General features: G+C 33.6%; 1 protein-coding gene across 2 annotated transcripts in view; it reads left to right on the top strand.

Moving 5' to 3' along the window:
• Positions 1 to 16675: 16675 nt before the first annotated feature.
• Positions 16676 to 19016, top strand: part of LOC143066710 (potassium channel subfamily K member 10-like) — a 14977-nt gene continuing 12636 nt past the window's right edge. For both annotated transcript variants that reach the window (XM_076239530.1, XM_076239529.1), the window contains exon 1: positions 16676 to 16815. The gene's annotated coding sequence lies outside the window, so the exon portion shown is untranslated. The remainder of the gene's footprint in view (positions 16816 to 19016) is intronic.

The following is a 19016-nucleotide window of genomic DNA, read 5'->3' as shown; positions in this document are numbered from 1 at the left end:
TCTCCCCTGAACAGAAGTCACAGATATGAAGGGGAGATAAGTAGTCTCCTGTTGGTCAAATTATCTCCCTGGAAAGGGAAACAGTTCACTCATGTTTTGCATTGCCTTAGATGACTGTAGATACACATAAGACTATATCCTTATTATATGCTTATAGTTTGCATGAAAGTTTATTATTGAGACTTAGAAATTTAGCCATCTTATATTCAAAGTTGTGTAAAAATAAAAAAATTAAAAATTTTAAAAATTGGCTAAAATGTTATATGTTCTTATTCTATGTTTTATGCACATTATTTTTTGTAATACGTGCAATCAGTCTTCATTTAGGGACTTTTTATATTGGTTTTGTATTTAATCTGAGGAAAACAGTGTTGTTTACATTCTCTTCCTTTGGTCTTGGATCATTTAGTCTGGTTGCCTAAATAGCAATCTTCTTCTTCTTCTGGAAGTCCACCCTATCTGCAGGGTCACCGCATTTAAAAATTTTGTTTATTTTTAAAATTGCGTTATTTAAAATTCTATCTACTGGTTAAAATTTAAAATAATATTAACAGAGTTAGAATAGGATAGAACTAAAAATTAGTTAAAACAGGAACTTGTATGTACACTATACATTTAAAATTATAAAATGGATAAAAGTAATCTTATCAGTTATTTAAATTCTCTTAGCAAAGGAAAGTGAAAGGAACTACTAATCTGTACTAGTAATTGGTTAAATTTATGGACTAGTATGGTTTCTTAATAAGATTAAATATATGTAATTAAAAGATAAAATGGTAAGGGATACGAATAAAACAAGAAACTTGTAAAAATTAGTTTTAAGTAAAACAGTAGAGTTTGTCAATAGAATTTGGGTCTATAAGATTATTTACAGGGGTAATTAATACATATGCTCTAGTTATGGTTTAACTATGAATTACTTAGTATTAATTAAGTACATAGACAAAGTAGTGTAATATTTGTTATATGTTACATTCCCACGACTGACAGCCACTTGTAGTTTAAGCTCAGAACTCAACTGATTGTTCATTTGTTTTCCAAAAGTTGGGTTCTTTTAGCATGCAATGCATAGATCCAGTCTTTGCAGATTCGTTCTAAGTCTCTCTGCTGAGGCACAGTTATAAGGTCGTTCCTAGAACAGTCTACCAATAATTCTAGAAGATCCTCATCAGAATCAATTATACTGCAATAGTGGATATGATTATCCTCTAGTAGGGATTTTAGTCTATCTTGATGAATTTTTCTCACACAATTCAGACTTTCACAGTTGATTAGGAAATGTTTATAATCCTCAGGTCCTACCATGAACAATTTGCATTCTGCAGATTTTGTTCCGTCAAATCGGTTGGTAATACTTTGGGTTTTGTAAGTTCCTGTAAGTATCCTGGATTTTATTATCCCTTTGCTAACATCTCTTTTATTATCTCTGACACTGCTCCAACAGAAGTTTGGTTTTTTAAAGTTCCAGTTGTTTACTTCCATATATTTGAGTGTTGATTTGCTTCTAGCAGATTCGGTCCATCTGTTTTTCCAGGTTTTGTCTATAACATCATGAGTCAATCGTTTCCAATTTTTCTCTGGATTTAGTATAATCTCATGTGCGGATGGAAGATCATAAGATTTGAGAGTTCTGTCCACATCTATGTACCAACTATTTGATTTATCATCTTTTGTAGCTAGCTGTCTAATTCCAATTTTACACTCAATTGAGTTGGGATCTTTTGATATTCTTAGAAATAGGGAAATGACAGCTTTATGTACGAGTTGCTCAATAGATTCGGCTCCAAGTAAGATATAGATCGCAGTATCTGCAGTTCTTTGTGGTAAGGATAAAATTTGTTTAAAAGTTTTTTTCTGAAAAGCTTCTAATTTTTGGATATCAGTTTTAGTAATGTTGAGAATTTCAATTCCATAGAGCATTCTTGGTATAACATAAGTCCGCCATAGTTTATACAATAATAGTGGATTTATACCATTTATTCCATGTAATCCAGCTCCTAATAGGGAATACATTGTAGCTCTTGCAACAGAAATTCTATTCTCTACATTTGGATTATTTTTCTCTTGTCTTTCAATTCCTAAATGTTAAATGTTTTGCTTTTCGTCTATTTTTTCATTAAAAAGTTGAAGATTTATATCTTTATTCTTCTTGTTAATCATTAGAATTTCAGTCTTTTTGCTGTTTATCTTTACCCGATCGTTTTTGGTACAGTTTTCAATGATGCGGAGTTGGGTTGAGGCATCATGTTCTGAGCCAGCACATAGCATTATGTCATCTGCGCACGTTGGGCAACCCACATAATTGGTTCCAATTTTAATTCCTATGTTTGTGGATTCAAGAGTATCAAGGATATTCTTATTATAGGCCTTGTAAAAATTGGCAGAGAGAATTCCACATTGTTTGACTCCCTGCTCATTTACAAATGTTTCCGAGATATATCCTTGAGATTTAACTTGTGTAGTTGTTTTGTTATATAGTTCCTTAATTAGTAACCATGAAGCTCCATTAATTCCTTGATGATATAATTTCCAAAATAGGTGTATATGGTCTACCGCTTCAAATGCTTTTTCTGCATCCAGAGTTATTAGAATGAGACACTCGTTTTTATCTTTGGCTTCGTTAATTGCTTCAGAGATGAGAAGAGCAATATTAATAGAGGATGCACCTTTAGTGAAACCTTTCTGAAGCTTGTTTTGATGTTTATTTAGTGTACCCTCGATTCTAGCTCTGATACAAAGCTCCAAAATCTTACATATGATGGAAATGACTGTGATGCCTCTATAGTTGGATGGAATAGTAGGGTCTTTGTCTTTTTTGTGGACAGGGGTCAGCAGACCTTTTTTGATGACTTCAGGAACATGCTTTGTATAGAATATATTGTTAATTAAGGTAACTAGGAATTCAGTCAACTCTGTTCCACCATAGATTAGATGTTCTGCAGTTAAACCTTCTACATCCCCAGCCTTTTTTCTTTTTAATATCGAAATACGCTTGGTGATTTCTGTTGAGGTAACAGGTTGAATTGTTATTTCTTGGTTTTCGCAGATTTTGACAATGGTTTCCATGTCTAGCTTGACAAGATTATCATGACCAATGTTGAAGTTAGGATTTGAATTGGTTTTGGCTAATTTTTCAAAGTGTTCTTTGAAGACGTTATTTATCTCGTTTGGAGTTGATGCTTCTTTTTCTTCAGTTCTAAGGGTGTGCGTGAACTGAGAAGAAGAAGACCGTTGAGTTTTAATAAGTCGAAAAAATAGATCCTTGTCCCTATCTGAAGCCATCATAATTTCTTCATGTAGTTTAATTCTTTTGTCAGCCGTTTGTTGCCTTTGTATTGATCTGACGGAACGTTTCGTCTCTAGTCTCCAAGTTGTAAATATTATTTTTCGAAGGAGGTGAACCAACCTTTTTCCACAGATAAAATGCCTTTTTTGACAGACCCACAGCTTTAGCAAGTTGTGGAGACCAGCTGATCTTCTTTTTTCTACTAAATTTGGATTTCCTACGGGGATAGCTCAAATTTAAAGCGTTAGTAAGACCAGAAATTAGCTGGTTTGTAGCTTGTTCAATACCGTAAGGTGTTCTCATGTTCAGATACTTTCTGTCTTTTAGTTCCTCCTTCAAATTTTGTTCATAACTTGTTTTGTCAACCTTTTCCCAATTAATCTTAGTCACAATATCTCCATTCAGTTGTTTTTGAGCGGTCTGTAATCTCACAGAAAATTCAGCGGAGACGGGATAATGGTCTGATGTGTTGTGGCCTTCTCTTAAGATTTTCACCTGCATATATTTAGTTGACTCGTCATCATTCTCTCTAGATTTTGTTAGAATGTAGTCTATCTGTGATTTTGAATCACCTTGATGGTATGTATGGTCTATAGGGTAGTTAGATGGTAGCTCTATTTGATTTTCCTTACAAAAGTTTTTAAATAGTTCATCTTGGGTGTCCTTGTATTGTCTATGGAATGAAGCATTAAAATCGCCAGCGATAATAATTGAATGAGTTCTTTGATATTTCAGTAGTAATTCTTTTAAGATGTCCAAAGCTGCTCTATAAGCATCATGACCTTTGTCAGTACCTCTTGAGGGGAGATATACATTTATAAGACATATTGGGTCTTTTGTGGTTGAAATTTCGATAGCCTGGATTCTGTTATCTCCATCAGGAAGTTGAGAAAACATAGTTGACATGGACGTTCTATACAAAATTGCAATACCTCCATGGCCTCTTGGTCTACTGATTGGAGATAAGGGTTCATTATCATCAATTTGTCTCGAGAAAGTTATAAAATCTGAATGATGTTGTTTCAATAATTCTTTTTCATAATTAAAAAGCCAATGTTCTTGTATCAGTACAATATCATGTTTATCAAGAATTTCATCAAAGTAGTTTTTATTGGAATTAAAGCCTTTAATGTTGAAAGAGACAATTCGGAGCGGACTTGATTTTTCTAAGGTTATATCATTCTTGTCACAGGGGCTGCTATATCTGGGTCCAGGAGGAATGTTTGACCTTTGTCTAAAAAAGGATTGTATATGTGTTGAACATTCTTGTTTGGTGGCAATCCTACTGTGTCAGAACAATTTTCTGATATCATTGTCTCACTCCTTTGTTCAACAGCAAAACAGTTTTTACTATTTGAGTTTGAGGAATTTAATATGGTATTGGGATCAGGATTTTCAGGGTAAACATGGTTTTGGTGAATCTCTAGGAGGACCACTTTGTGAAGGAACATTCAGGTTTGCTTTCATTTCATTTCCTTTTCTGACAGCAAAACTGTTTTTACTATCTCCTGTAGAACTGTTACTAATTAAGACATTAGGAACATAAGAATAAGAATTTGTGATATGCTCTGGTACATTTTTATCAGTAGATGTGTTTATCTGTACCTTTCCTTGAGTAGATGACATGCGGTGAATTTGAGAATGAAGATGAGAAGATGGAGTGACAGCAAAACTGTTTTTACTATCTCTTGATGAACTGTTACTTATGTCATTAGAAACGTAAGATTTTGTGATAAGCTCTGGTACTATTTTATTACCAGATGTGTTTATCTGTACCTTTCCTTGAGTAGAGGACATGTGGTGAGTTTGAGAGTGAGGATGAATTGATGGAGTGACAGCAATACGGTTATTACTATCCAAGGGAGATAATTGTGTTGCAACTGCAGCTCTATGATATATCATTTGTGGATGCATGGCTTGCATGTGACTATTTGGTATGTTTTGTGACGGTGCCATTTGAGTTCTGCTTGGTTGTCTAAACATATAAGGTGGTGGAGTTGGAACTGTCTGCTGGAATAAATGATGAACTGTTGTAACCATTTGGTTTTGCACTGAAGTTGGAGAAGGTTGAACAACATGTTGAGAGTGTATTGTATGTACAGGGCCTTGTTGGTTCATATGTGCTGTGGCTTGCAGGTTGACTAGGTTTTGACTTTGTTGCCTAAGTGTGAAGAATTGATTTTCAAGGTGTTGCAGTCTCAAATTTGACATTTCACGCTCAAGGTCTCTGATTCTGTTATCCACTTGTGAACAGTGACAATTAGAACAGTTAGCACTGATTGATGATGGGGTCTGTCTATAACTATGAAGGTCAGGTCCATTTTGGTGGTAATCATTTTGACCGAGCTGAGCCGGTTTCATGTTTCTGATTAAGTTATTATTATCTAGTATGGTGTTCTCTAGAGCGGCAATATGAGCTTCTGCTACGGCGAGTTTGGATTTTAAATCATCTTGCTTCAGTATCTTTTGTTTCTTTGGTCCAGTTTGTTTAGGTTGTTTTATCGAGTTATTATCTGTCTGCAAAATTGGAGAAGAGTTGTTTCTAAGAACTCCTATATTTGTTGATTGTTGTTGAGCAGTATGAACTTGTTTTCCTGTATGGTCTTGTTGCGTGTCTTTAGAATTCCCACAATAAGGGTCTGATTTTGGAGATTTTTCAAGATTTCTGTTTATCTGAACTGTTTTCACCAAAGTATCTGGGGAGCATGAGGAACCAGTAAATTGAACCATGTTTCCGGGATCTGTTTCTATTTCTGATATGGATAGGTCATTTATTAACGAATTAATGCTCTTCAACTTTGTATTTGTTTGGCTTTTTAACTATTTTGATCTGAGCGTCACTGATGAGTCTTATGTAGACGAAACGCGCGTCTGGCGTATAAAATTATAATCCTGGTACTTTTGATAACTATTTACACCACTGGGTGGATGCCACTGCTGGTGGACGTTTCGTCCCCGAGGGTATCACCAGCCCAGTAGTCAACACTTCGGTGTTGACATGAATATCAATTATATGGTCATTTTTATAAATTTTCTGTTTACAAAACTTTGAATTATTCGAAAAACTAAGGATTTTCTTACCCCAGGAGTAGATTACCTTAGCCGTATTTGGCACAACTTTTTGGAATTTTGGGTCCTCAATGCTCTTCAACTTTGTATTTGTTTGGCTTTTTAACTATTTTGATCTGAGCGTCACTGATGAGTCTTATGTAGACGAAACGCGCGTCTGGCGTATAAAATTATAATCCTGGTACTTTTGATAACTATTTACACCACTGGGTGGATGCCACTGCTGGTGGACGTTTCGTCCCCGAGGGTATCACCAGCCCAGTAGTCAACACTTCGGTGTTGACATGAATATCAATTATATGGTCATTTTTATAAATTTTCTGTTTACAAAACTTTGAATTATTCGAAAAACTAAGGATTTTCTTACCCCAGGAGTAGATTACCTTAGCCGTATTTGGCACAACTTTTTGGAATTTTGGGTCCTCAATGCTCTTCAACTTTGTATTTGTTTGGCTTTTTAACTATTTTGATCTGAGCGTCACTGATGAGTCTTATGTAGACGAAACGCGCGTCTGGCGTATAAAATTATAATCCTGGTACTTTTGATAACTATTTACACCACTGGGTGGATGCCACTGCTGGTGGACGTTTCGTCCCCGAGGGTATCACCAGCCCAGTAGTCAACACTTCGGTGTTGACATGAATATCAATTATATGGTCATTTTTATAAATTTTCTGTTTACAAAACTTTGAATTATTCGAAAAACTAAGGATTTTCTTACCCCAGGAGTAGATTACCTTAGCCGTATTTGGCACAACTTTTTGGAATTTTGGGTCCTCAATGCTCTTCAACTTTGTATTTGTTTGGCTTTTTAACTATTTTGATCTGAGCGTCACTGATGAGTCTTATGTAGACGAAACGCGCGTCTGGCGTATAAAATTATAATCCTGGTACTTTTGATAACTATTTACACTGTGTGCATTTGAATTGTTCCAATTCATCAATACTCATAGATTTGTATTGATCAGAAGTTATGTTTTGACATTGAAAATGGAATTTTTCTTCACAAGTGATACACATGATAAATTCGAAGTCGATTATGTTCTCAGAGCAACTAGCACAGTTTTTGTGAGATTGGGTAGAATCTGTTGCTACTATTGTCTCAATTGATGTCAAATTTTGAGTTCTGTTTAAATTGGTCAGGAGAGGATCATTTTCATCTCTACTGGATGTAGGTACAATTGCAGAATGGGAAGAAATGTTATCTGATTGTATCCAATTGTTAGAGTCCTGATCAGACAAGAAAGATTTACATGAATCTTGTATGGCTGTGTTCATATTGTTTAAAAATTCTATAGATGGTAATGTATTTAAAATTTCATGTAGGTCATTCTTAATAAAGTCCTTAATCTCTCTACCATTTGCTTCAACAGAGAATGCAGTTTTGTATAAATTGATTCTGTAAGCTTGTCTCCTACCAACCTTATCATTTGTTATTGGTTTAATACTGAGTGATTCTTCCACTATGAGATTGTTTTTGTCCCTTTTGAAATGAGATATAGCTGTTAATCTACTTGATTTTTCATAGAAAGCAAGAGTATGTTTGTGAAACATCAGAAACGCAGCAGGAGAGAATTTCATAACAAGGGTTCCTCTTTTGAATTCAGCCTGTACATTGAGCTTTTCAGTAGCATCAATCATTTTTTGGGCTGCTTTGGTTGGATTTAGTGAGTAATTAGTCACTGTTGATTTCCCTTGAGTTAATCTATTTGGAGTAAATTGACTAGATAGTTGCAAACGTTCCCTGTTATTTTGTCGTACTTTATGTTTTGCAACTGCTAGACTTGGTGTATATCTATATGGAGAGATTTTCTCTCTGTGTGATCTCCTTTGAGAAGACATTTTAGAATCAGATAACAGCAAAGCAGTCTTTACTATACTGAAGCTATTAAATCTTGACAAAAATTATTTATTTACTGAGGGTCCTTACCTTATTCCAATAAGACAAGATAAAATTTTGGACAGCAAAGCAGTCTTTACTATTTTGAAGCCAATGAACTTGACAATTTTTACTGAAGTTCCTTTCCTTTCTCTAATAACTCTGGATAAATTTATTTCTTGTTTGTTTTGTTTTTTTTTTTTATAGCAAAGCAGTCTTTACTATTCTGAAGCCAATATAAGTTGACAGATTTATATTTACTGGAGTGCCTTTTCTTTCTCAATAACTCTGGATAAATTTTTGACAGCAAAGCAGTCTTTACTATTCCTGAGCTAATGTGACTTGATCATACCACAGAAGTGCTTTTCCAACTCTTTTCAAATGGGGCCTGGGCTCTAGGCAGTTGGGAAAAATTTGTGATATCATGTATGAATTTTGAAGAAATAAATCATTGTGTTCTGCATATTTTAATGATGATATACATGATTTCAAAATTCCAATTTTCTTTTATGTTCTATTTTAAACATATCAACCATTTTTTTTTAATTCTCATGTGGGAGTTTTCCATGGCCCCCTTTATCCTCATTGTGGTATTCAGGTGATCCTGTATCAGTCTATTTCTCTCTGGTGTGCAGATGTTATTCATTGGACTAAATGTTCTTACCTTACTGCAGTAGAGACTGGTATACATAGGGAGTAATAGAAAAGTTGGTAGACATGTGGAAATGATGCCTTCATAACATTGTCATTCTGAGCACATCACCTGGTATTTTATTTTTTAGGCTCTATTCTGTCTGAATCTAAAGAAAAAAGAACTTCATAAGTAATCTATAGCAAATACATGTACAATAATTGTGTACCTTCCCAACATATCTCTTTTTCAAGATGTCTAAAACAAAATTCGTAATTGATTTATTGTTTTTTTTCTTCTTGTCCTAAATAAACATGAAACATTTACCACTCGATGTTAAACAAACAAAAATGAATGGATAATATGTGTTTAAGATATTATATTGAAATATTTTATTGTTATTGTAGTTTTTATTCACAAGAGTGCACACGCTCAATATAATATCTTAATGAATAATTAAACAGGTCATATATTTCACTTGAAAATGTCGTTTGCGCAAAATAGCTGACTCAGCGGTCATAGCTGAGGGGAGATCTCCCTCTTTGAAGGTTCAAATGTTCGCAGATATGTCACCCGCTGAAATGTCTCGCCATCTTTACAAACCATTGATTTAATGTGATAGTCCTAATTATAAAGCTTTGCTACAACTATCACATAAACTTAATATGATCCAATAAAATATAATATGTATCCAATATATATATATCAAACTGGATATACATGTTAACCTTGCAATCATTACATACTCACCAAATATACTTCAAATATAGTTGACATATCTCGCATATTATCTAAGAAACAAACTAAATCAGGACAACATTGATCAATGATCCATGAAAATAAGGTCATGGTCAGAAAAACCCTGCCAGACAGACATGTACTTCTTTAGATATAATTGACCTATCGTACATAGTATCTAAGAAAAAATTTAACCAGGAAAACATTGATCAAGGAACCATGAAAATGAGGTCAAGGTCAGATGTGACCTGCCTGACAGACAAGTACTTCTTTAATTATAGTTGACCTATTGCGTATAGTATCTAAGAACCAAATTTAACTAGAAAAAAAATTGACCATTGAACCATGAGAATGAGGTCATGGTAAGATGATAATTACCAGACAGGCTTAATCTTAAAATTATTCCATAAACCATAGATATAATAGCCATAATCTATGACTATTATATCTATGCATATACCAAATACTGACTGTTTACAGAAGAAGAAAATAAAAGACTAAAATCTAAATATTGAGCAATGAACCGTAAAAATGATGTCAAAGTAAAAATGATAAAACATGTTAAACTTACATTTAGATCATAAAATATTTTCCATTTTGCATATAGCCTTAGATGACAGTCCAATACACAAAAACTTTACTTTAACCAGTCCACTGAACCAAGAAAACGGAATCAAGGTTAGATGACACATGCCAGATGGACATGAACACCTTACAAACATTATATTAACCAAATATAGTAGACCTAGACATATTAACTAAATATAGTAGACCTAGACATATTAACTAAATATAGTAGACCTAGACTAATTGCCGGAATAGAAGGGTTCGATAAAGAGTCTGAGCCGATAATATTAGATACGAAGGTCCAATAATATTCGTGTTTACGGTTATGTAAATTAATGTTACGTTGTTTATACTTTTAACTTCAGCAGGAACTTTTTTAGTATAGAAAGTCCCTGACTTCAGTAAGAGACCAGTTTCTGCTTCAGTTTAGTAGTGCAAACGCAAATGGCTAAAATATAGTTCAAACATGGAGCATGGCAGACATTTGAAGTTTCTATAATCCAAAAAGGGATATTGTTGAGTTGCAAAACGGAAGTGGTAATTGCTGCATCGATTGTGATGGCTGCCTAGAGTGGCCAGTTTCTCTAAAAATGCGTCGGACTAAAACATGCTCCCAAATCAACATACCTGGGATGTTTAGAAACAGAGACATATATATATATATATTATATAAAATTGAGAATGGAAATGGGGTATGTGTCAAGAGACAAGCCGATCATAGAGCAGACAACAGCCGAAGGCCACCAATGGGTCTTCAATGCAGCGAGAATCTCCAGCACCCGGGAGCGTCCTTCAGCTATCCTCAACAAATATGTATACTAGTTCAGTGATAATGGACGGCATATTAAACTCCGAATTATGCACAAGAAACTAAAATTAAAAAACATACAAGACTAACAAAGGCCAGAGACAACGACAGTTCTACCAGAGACAATGTGACATAATGTTCTCTTATATCCTTGAGGCATCGTCCCCTGGTATCAACTGCATTCAAGTTACCTATGATGCTTCCTTGTTTGCTTTTGATACAGGTAGGAAAGAGACATTTACACACATTTTACATGCCTATGGCCCATAAGGTATCGTCCCCTGGTGTCAGCTGCCTTTAGGAAACCATAATGCTTTCCTATTTGCTGCTGACACAGGATGAGTCATGGACATGTTTAATTTCTACTTTCTTTTTGGCTAATTATTATATATTTAACTGATCCAACTTTTTGTGTACTATACATATGTGGATATCTATTTTTCTTTTTTTTTCTTTTTGGGCTGCTTGTTTGTTATCTATATCAACCACACTTGTAATAAAATGCATTAGTATTAAAAAAACCAACATACTATAGATTCTTTATCTACGTATTCTTTAAGAACTTAAATAGTTTTCGTTTAACTTTTTTTTTTTTATCTCATTGTTTGTATTGTATTATGAAAAAATTATTGATGTTGTAATGTTTATGCCCTTTGGGGCCCATAATTGGAAATAAAAATATCTTATCTTATCTTATCTTATACATGTGTATATGTCTCTGGTAGAAACTGCTATTGTAAATAATTTTTTTAAAATTATATGCAATAATGTAACATTCTAATAAAAATTTTCATGTACTATTTCCAGCACAGTAGCGGATCCACAATTTTTCATAAGTTGGGGCCCGCTCCGGTCATGCTTCAATGATTCCCTATATAATCAACCAAATATTTCCCAGAAAAGGGGGGCCCAAGCCCCCTGGATCCCCATAAATCCGCCTCTGCAGCATACATTGAAGTGCATTAAGGTATCAATAATACATCGTAACTGTAGACATAAATATTATTGTTATATTAGTAATTAATCGTTTACTTATCCAACATTGAATTCCGTCAGTTAGTTTCCAATGTATTAACCATCACATTTTACATTATTGTCACATATCAATGTAACCATAGCCAGTGCCTATTAAATATTTAACAGTCCAACCTTTAGAAGTCGTAAACAAGCAGTCTGGGGAATCTCATTCAATGTCTGTACGATCATGAAAATTACTTGAATGGAATTGGATTAGAAAATTAAGGTCAGTTTATCATTTTGGTCTTATAATAACATGGGAATTGATTATATATCAAGAATCGCAGTTCTGTTACAATTTTGGATATAGTTTCTTAATCTGTTCTCGAAAATATAATAAAGTCTAAATAATGTCTTTTCTCTTACCTCTTTGATGGTCGTGACACTGTTAAAGTTGAAGACCCAGATGCGACAGAATATTTAAGTATCTCGCACATGAGAAGAATTAAGGTATAGTAAGGAGATTTGGTATGATTGCCAATGAGACAAATAAACACCAAAGTTCAGATGGAGTGGATGTTAGCACTAGCAGGAACCATACGGCCTTCAACAATGAGGAAAATCCATATCGTTCAGTCGGCTACAAAAGGCTCCAACATACACGAACAATTTTAAACAATTCAAGCGAGAAACTAACGGCCTAAGTAATAACAAAACAATTTACGAAAAAAAAAATATGATAGACATGAACCAACGACAACAAATGAACTAAATGGTCCTAGAATGTGATAGAATAAAACTTGTTAGAAGGAGCCAATCCTCCCTTAACCTAACCTGAGTGTCAATGAGACAACTCTACACCCAAGTCACAATTTGTAAGAGTAAACCATTACAGGCCTAAGTACGGTCTTGGAGTCAATGCTCCGTGTTGAAATCTTCAACACGGAGCCTTGACTCACACTGGACAGCAAACTACATTGTATAAAGGGTCCCAAAAATCACTAGTGTAAAACGTATCAAACAGGAAAAACCAACTCTCTAACATATATGTAAAAAAAATACTAATACTTTTGAAATTCATAAACAAAAACCACTGAGCATTGTCTTATTTGTAAAATAAATTAATTGTTATTCGAATAAACTCTTCATTTTTACGCTTTTTGGATGAAAGGAATTCATATTGACTTTTATAGCTAAGTTGTTTGGCTGCTTGTAATAAGTTGGAACGGCATTTCTTATGTTGTTTGGCTGATTGTAATAAGTTGGAACGGCATTTCTTATGTTGTTTGGCTGTTGGGGATAGGAAGGAATATAGTTTTATCGACTCTGCATGGCTAATATGTTTGGCAGCTAGGGAAGCTGTTGGGGATAGGAAGGAATAGTGTTTTATCGACTCTGCATGGCTGATATGTTTGGCAGCTAGGGAAGAGTAGTGTAAAAAAGTAAAACTTACAAGATTTGCTTGGGTTTGAAGAGTACTCCTGTTTTAAGAAAACGAAGAAAGAGTGGGCATTTATTTTAAATATTTTAAATATTTGACTCTGCATTGAAGTCACTAATCTTAGTTGCCCATGGTTCAGTATGTAGAACTACAACGTATTCTCATTATACGGCTATTCTTTATAACGAGAAAAAAAAAGATATTTAAAAGGAAATATGTATACGCTCGGTTAAACTTGAAGGAGTTGAATATAGAATTGTAAATATTTGCATAGGTATATTATAAACGGAAACGGGTGTGACCTGACACAAGACCATTTAAAAGATCCGCGGACAAACTAAGATCATTAAAGACGTTATTATAAAGGTAAGATACACTAATTTGTATTTCTTTCGTAGTAATGTCCTTTAGGTATTGGGTATGCCCATTGTTGAAGTCGAACGTTGACCTGTATTTGTTTACAATTTCATCCTACAGTCATATGTGGATAGTTTTCTCTTTGACAATCTTACACCATATATCTCATTATTTTTCATATGTAATAGCGAATGCTGTTTCTATACATATGTTTAAAATGTGTGTGTTTTTTTTTTTTTTAAATATCTATAGATTATTAACAGCTATTTTGGTTAACGGGAAAACGCGCATAGTTTATGAAGACCATCATATACATGCATATACATTTTTTATTAAAGTTATAGTCCCAAACACAAGCAAGTAGTTTCAGTTGGTTTTTATACAGAAGGCATTTGTAGATTTAAAATACTAAAGGCAACGACCCTTGGCAGTGTTTAGTACAGTTAGTTATATCACATAGTATTGAGATACAATAAACAGTTATAATGATAACGATTACTTTGAAAATAACACTGATATTTTATTCATATTCAATTTGTCATGAAATACTTACCTAAATAATTGATATAATTGTCAATATATATCTATCCGTATGTTTGGTACAAATCGGAGTTTGAACGAATCATCCAGATTCCAATTGTTGTCTTGTTCTTTTTCTGCTTCTCTCTGTAACAAATTATTTTTGTTTGTTATCTATATCAACCACACTTGTAATAAAATGCATTAGTATTAAAAAAAACCAACATACTATAGATTCTTTATCTACGTATTCTTTAAGAACTTAAATAGTTCTCGTTTAACTTTTTTTTTTTTATCTCATTGTTTGTATTGTATTATGAAAAAATTATTGATGTTGTAATGTTTATGCCCTTTGGGGCCCATAATTGGAAATAAAAATATCTTATCTTATCTTATCTTATACATGTGTATATGTCTCTGGTAGAAACTGCTATTGTAAATAATTTTTTTAAAATTATATGCAATAATGTAACATTCTAATAAAAATTTTCATGTACTATTTCCAGCACAGTAGCGGATCCACAATTTTTCATAAGTTGGGGCCCGCTCCGGTCATGCTTCAATGATTCCCTATATAATCAACCAAATATTTCCCAGAAAAGGGGGGCCCAAGCCCCCTGGATCCCCATAAATCCGCCTCTGCAGCATACATTGAAGTGCATTAAGGTATCAATAATACATCGTAACTGTAGACATAAATATTATTGTTATATTAGTAATTAATCGTTTACTTATCCAACATTGAATTCCGTCAGTTAGTTTCCAATGTATTAACCATCACATTTTACATTATTGTCACATATCAATGTAACCATAGCCAGTGCCTATTAAATATTTAACAGTCCAACCTTTAGAAGTCGTAAACAAGCAGTCTGGGGAATCTCATTCAAAGTCTGTACGATCATGGAAATTACTTGAATGGAATTGGATTAGAAAATTAAGGTCAGTTTATCATTTTGGTCTTATAATAACATGGGAATTGATTATGTATCAAGAATCGCAGTTCTGTTACAATTTTGGATATAGTTTCTTAAACTGTTCTCGAAAATATAATAAAGTCTAAATAATGTCTTTTCTCTTACCTCTTTGATGGTCGTGACACTGTTAAAGTTGAAGACCCAGATGCGACAGAATATTTAAGCATCTCGCACATGAGAAGAATTAAGGTATAGTAAGGAGATTTGGTATGATTTCTAATGAGACAAATAAACACCAAAGTTCAGATGGAGTGGATGTTAGCAAAAACAGGAACCATACGGCCTTCAACAATGAGGAAAATCAATATCGTTCAGTCGGCTACAAAAGGCTCCAACATACACGAACAATTTTAAACAATTCAAGCGAGAAACTAACGGCCTAAGTAATAACAAAACAATTTACGAGACATGAAACAACGACAACAAATGAACTAAATGGTCCTAGAATGTGATAGAATAAAACTTGTTAGAAGGAGCCAATCCTCCCTTAACCTAACCTGGGACAGTGGTTTTGTAGTTTAATATCAATGTTAGTATGACATGTTGCATTTCAAAAGTTTTATTTCAAATTGTATTTCAATGTGGTGTGTTTAGATATACTAAGAAGATGTTGTATGAATGTCAATGAGACAACTCTACACCCAAGTCACAATTTGTAAGAGTAAACCATTACAGGCCTAAGTACGGTCTTGGAGTCAATGCTCCGTGTTGAAATCTTCAACACGGAGCCTTGACTCACACTGGACAGCAAACTACATTGTATAAAGGGTCCCAAAAATCACTAGTGTAAAACGTATCAAACAGGAAAAACCAACTCTCTAACATATATGTAAAAAAAATACTAATACTTTTGAAATTCATAAACAAAAACCACTGAGCATTGTCTTATTTGTAAAATAAATTAATTGTTATTCGAATAAACTCTTCATTTTTACGCTTTTTGGATGAAAGGAATTCATATTGACTTTTATAGCTAAGTTGTTTGGCTGCTTGTAATAAGTTGGAACGGCATTTCTTATGTTGTTTGGCTGATTGTAATAAGTTGGAACGGCATTTCTTATGTTGTTTGGCTGTTGGGGATAGGAAGGAATATAGTTTTATCGACTCTGCATGGCTAATATGTTTGGCAGCTAGGGAAGCTGTTGGGGATAGGAAGGAATAGTGTTTTATCGACTCTGCATGGCTGATATGTTTGGCAGCTAGGGAAGAGTAGTGTAAAAAAGTAAAACTTACAAGATTTGCTTGGGTTTGAAGAGTACTCCTGTTTTAAGGAAACGAAGAAAGAGTGGGCATTTATTTTAAATATTTTAAATATTTGACTCTGCATTGAAGTCACTAATCTTAGTTGCCCATGGTTCAGTATGTAGAACTACAACGTATTCTCATTATACGGCTATTCTTTATAACGAGAAAAAAAGATATTTAAAAGGAAATATGTATACGCTCGGTTAAACTTGAAGGAGTTGAATATAGAATTGTAAATATTTGCATAGGTATATTATAAACGGAAACGGGTGTGACCTGACACAAGACCATTTAAAAGATCCGCGGACAAACTAAGATCATTAAAGACGTTATTATAAAGGTAAGATACACTAATTTGTATTTCTTTCGTAGTAATGTCCTTTAGGTATTGGGTATGCCCATTGTTGAAGTCGAACGTTGACCTGTATTTGTTTACAATTTCAGCCTACAGTCATATGTGGATAGTTTTCTCTTTGACAATCTTACACCATATATCTCATTATTTTTCATATGTAATAGCGAATGCTGTTTCTATACATATGTTTAAAATGTGTGTGTGGTTTTTTTTTAAAATATCTATAGATTATTAACAGCTATTTTGGTTAACGGGAGAACGCGCATAGTTTATGAAGACCATCATATACATGCATATACATTTTTTATTAAAGTTATAGTCCCAAACACAAGCAAGTAGTTTCAGTTGGTTTTTATACAGAAGGCATTTGTAGATTTAAATTACTAAAGGCAACGACCCTTGGCAGTGTTTAGTACAGTAAGTTATATCACATAGTATTGAGATACAATAATAGTGCGGTGACAGAAGTGTAAAAAGTCGTCTAGATCGCGAGTTTAATCTCCCCAAATAACACACGGCTAAAAATGGTCTTAACTTAAAGACAAATATGTCTTCTTTAGTTTTTGCCCTGTCGTCAGAATTTCTTACGGTCACATTTTTCTAAAAAGTCGTTTTAATGACTAGTAGTATATTGGAAAGTTTCAACCCCCCTTTTTCAAATTGAAAAAATGGGTATGTTTTCTCACATTTAATTGAAATAGTTTTTCCTGAAGCCATTTTTATATGTCAAAATATTCTATTTAGTATTTTATTTTCTTCTAATCTATAAAATTTGCGAAGTTTGGACTGTTTAAGATTGAGGTAATTTTAATTGCAAATTCAGACACAAACTTTGGTTTCTTCTTCATACCAGTAATAAAAATTATCCCATGATATTTTAAGCATATAGTATTTCATAAAACTAATAAGTGATAAAATTTTCGGAACCAAAATATGAAAAAAACCTTAAGAAATCAATGGAAAAAGAATGGACTAAAAACTTCAATTTCAACACGGAACTTAATCACTTGCCTTCCGTCACATTTTGTGTATTAGTCAATAATTTGCTCTCAACTGATAGATGGAATTACTACCTTTTTCGCTATTATATACACATATTTTCAATTAAAGTGCACATATATGCCACATACTTTGTTTGTATATGTTTATATTCTATGTTTTTTGTTACAAAACATCAAATATACTTTGTCAGAAAAGTCTTATTGTAAAATCAAAATAATTGACGGATAGTTTCAGTAAATATTCCGTGATATGTGAAGTCCGTTGCAACTTGCTCCAATAAGTCCAAAAGAAAAGAATAAAGTCGTTCAATTTTATGCAGTGCTTAATATGCAAAAAAAAAAAAACTCGACTGGAATTTTGAGTCAATTTAACCATATAGGGAAGTCGATTTTTGTATCTGCATCGAATAAAAGATTGGATGAGGTGAACATGTTTCATGAAAAGGCACTTGTTTCTGTCAATATGGGTTTACTATCCATACCCGTACGAAAAATCACCCGTACGGGTATGGATAGCAAACCCCATATTGACAGAAGCAAGTGCCTATGATTTCATGCGATAGCTGTTAATTCGAAGAACTCCGTGCAGGCAGTTTACCATCGTTCATGCTACAAAAGTTACACAAGTTAACATATTTGTGCTCCCTTTTAGAGCGAGGAAGCTTCTTATCTGATATCTAATGACGACATACAATTATCGGACTGTTGTCCCACAGTTTCGAGTATTTGTATGCGTTCTAGAATGCAGTCGTTCAACTGGAGCGCTTGTACATTTTGTTGCAACAAAACATTTTAGAAATATAAAAAAAACTACGCAAGTTTGAACCAGATAAGCAGCGGATCAGCAGCGTATGAAGAATGTTTTATCCGTGTCAGACAAAGTTAAAATTGAAATAGTTTTTCCGTCCATCTTTTAAACTTCAAGCACTCTGTCATTTTGGTTGCATTACAAATCATTTGCTAAAAACGAGAAAAGACCCAAACAAAATCCAAACCCGTGGAAGCAGATATCTCAGATCACGATACTGCTTTTACTAATTTTATTTTGGCTATTGACAACGATTTAATGGTCATTCCTCGTGACACCGTTACTTGATATATACAGATCTACTCTAATTTAAAATATTCTACTTTTAACATGCGGTCTAAACTTATTGATTTCTATAGAAATTCAGTTGTCAAACA

This window comes from Mytilus galloprovincialis, chromosome 3, assembly GCF_965363235.1.
Source record: "Mytilus galloprovincialis chromosome 3, xbMytGall1.hap1.1, whole genome shotgun sequence".
NCBI lineage: Eukaryota > Metazoa > Mollusca > Bivalvia > Mytilida > Mytilidae > Mytilus > Mytilus galloprovincialis.
This window is presented reverse-complemented; position numbering and strand designations above follow the sequence as displayed.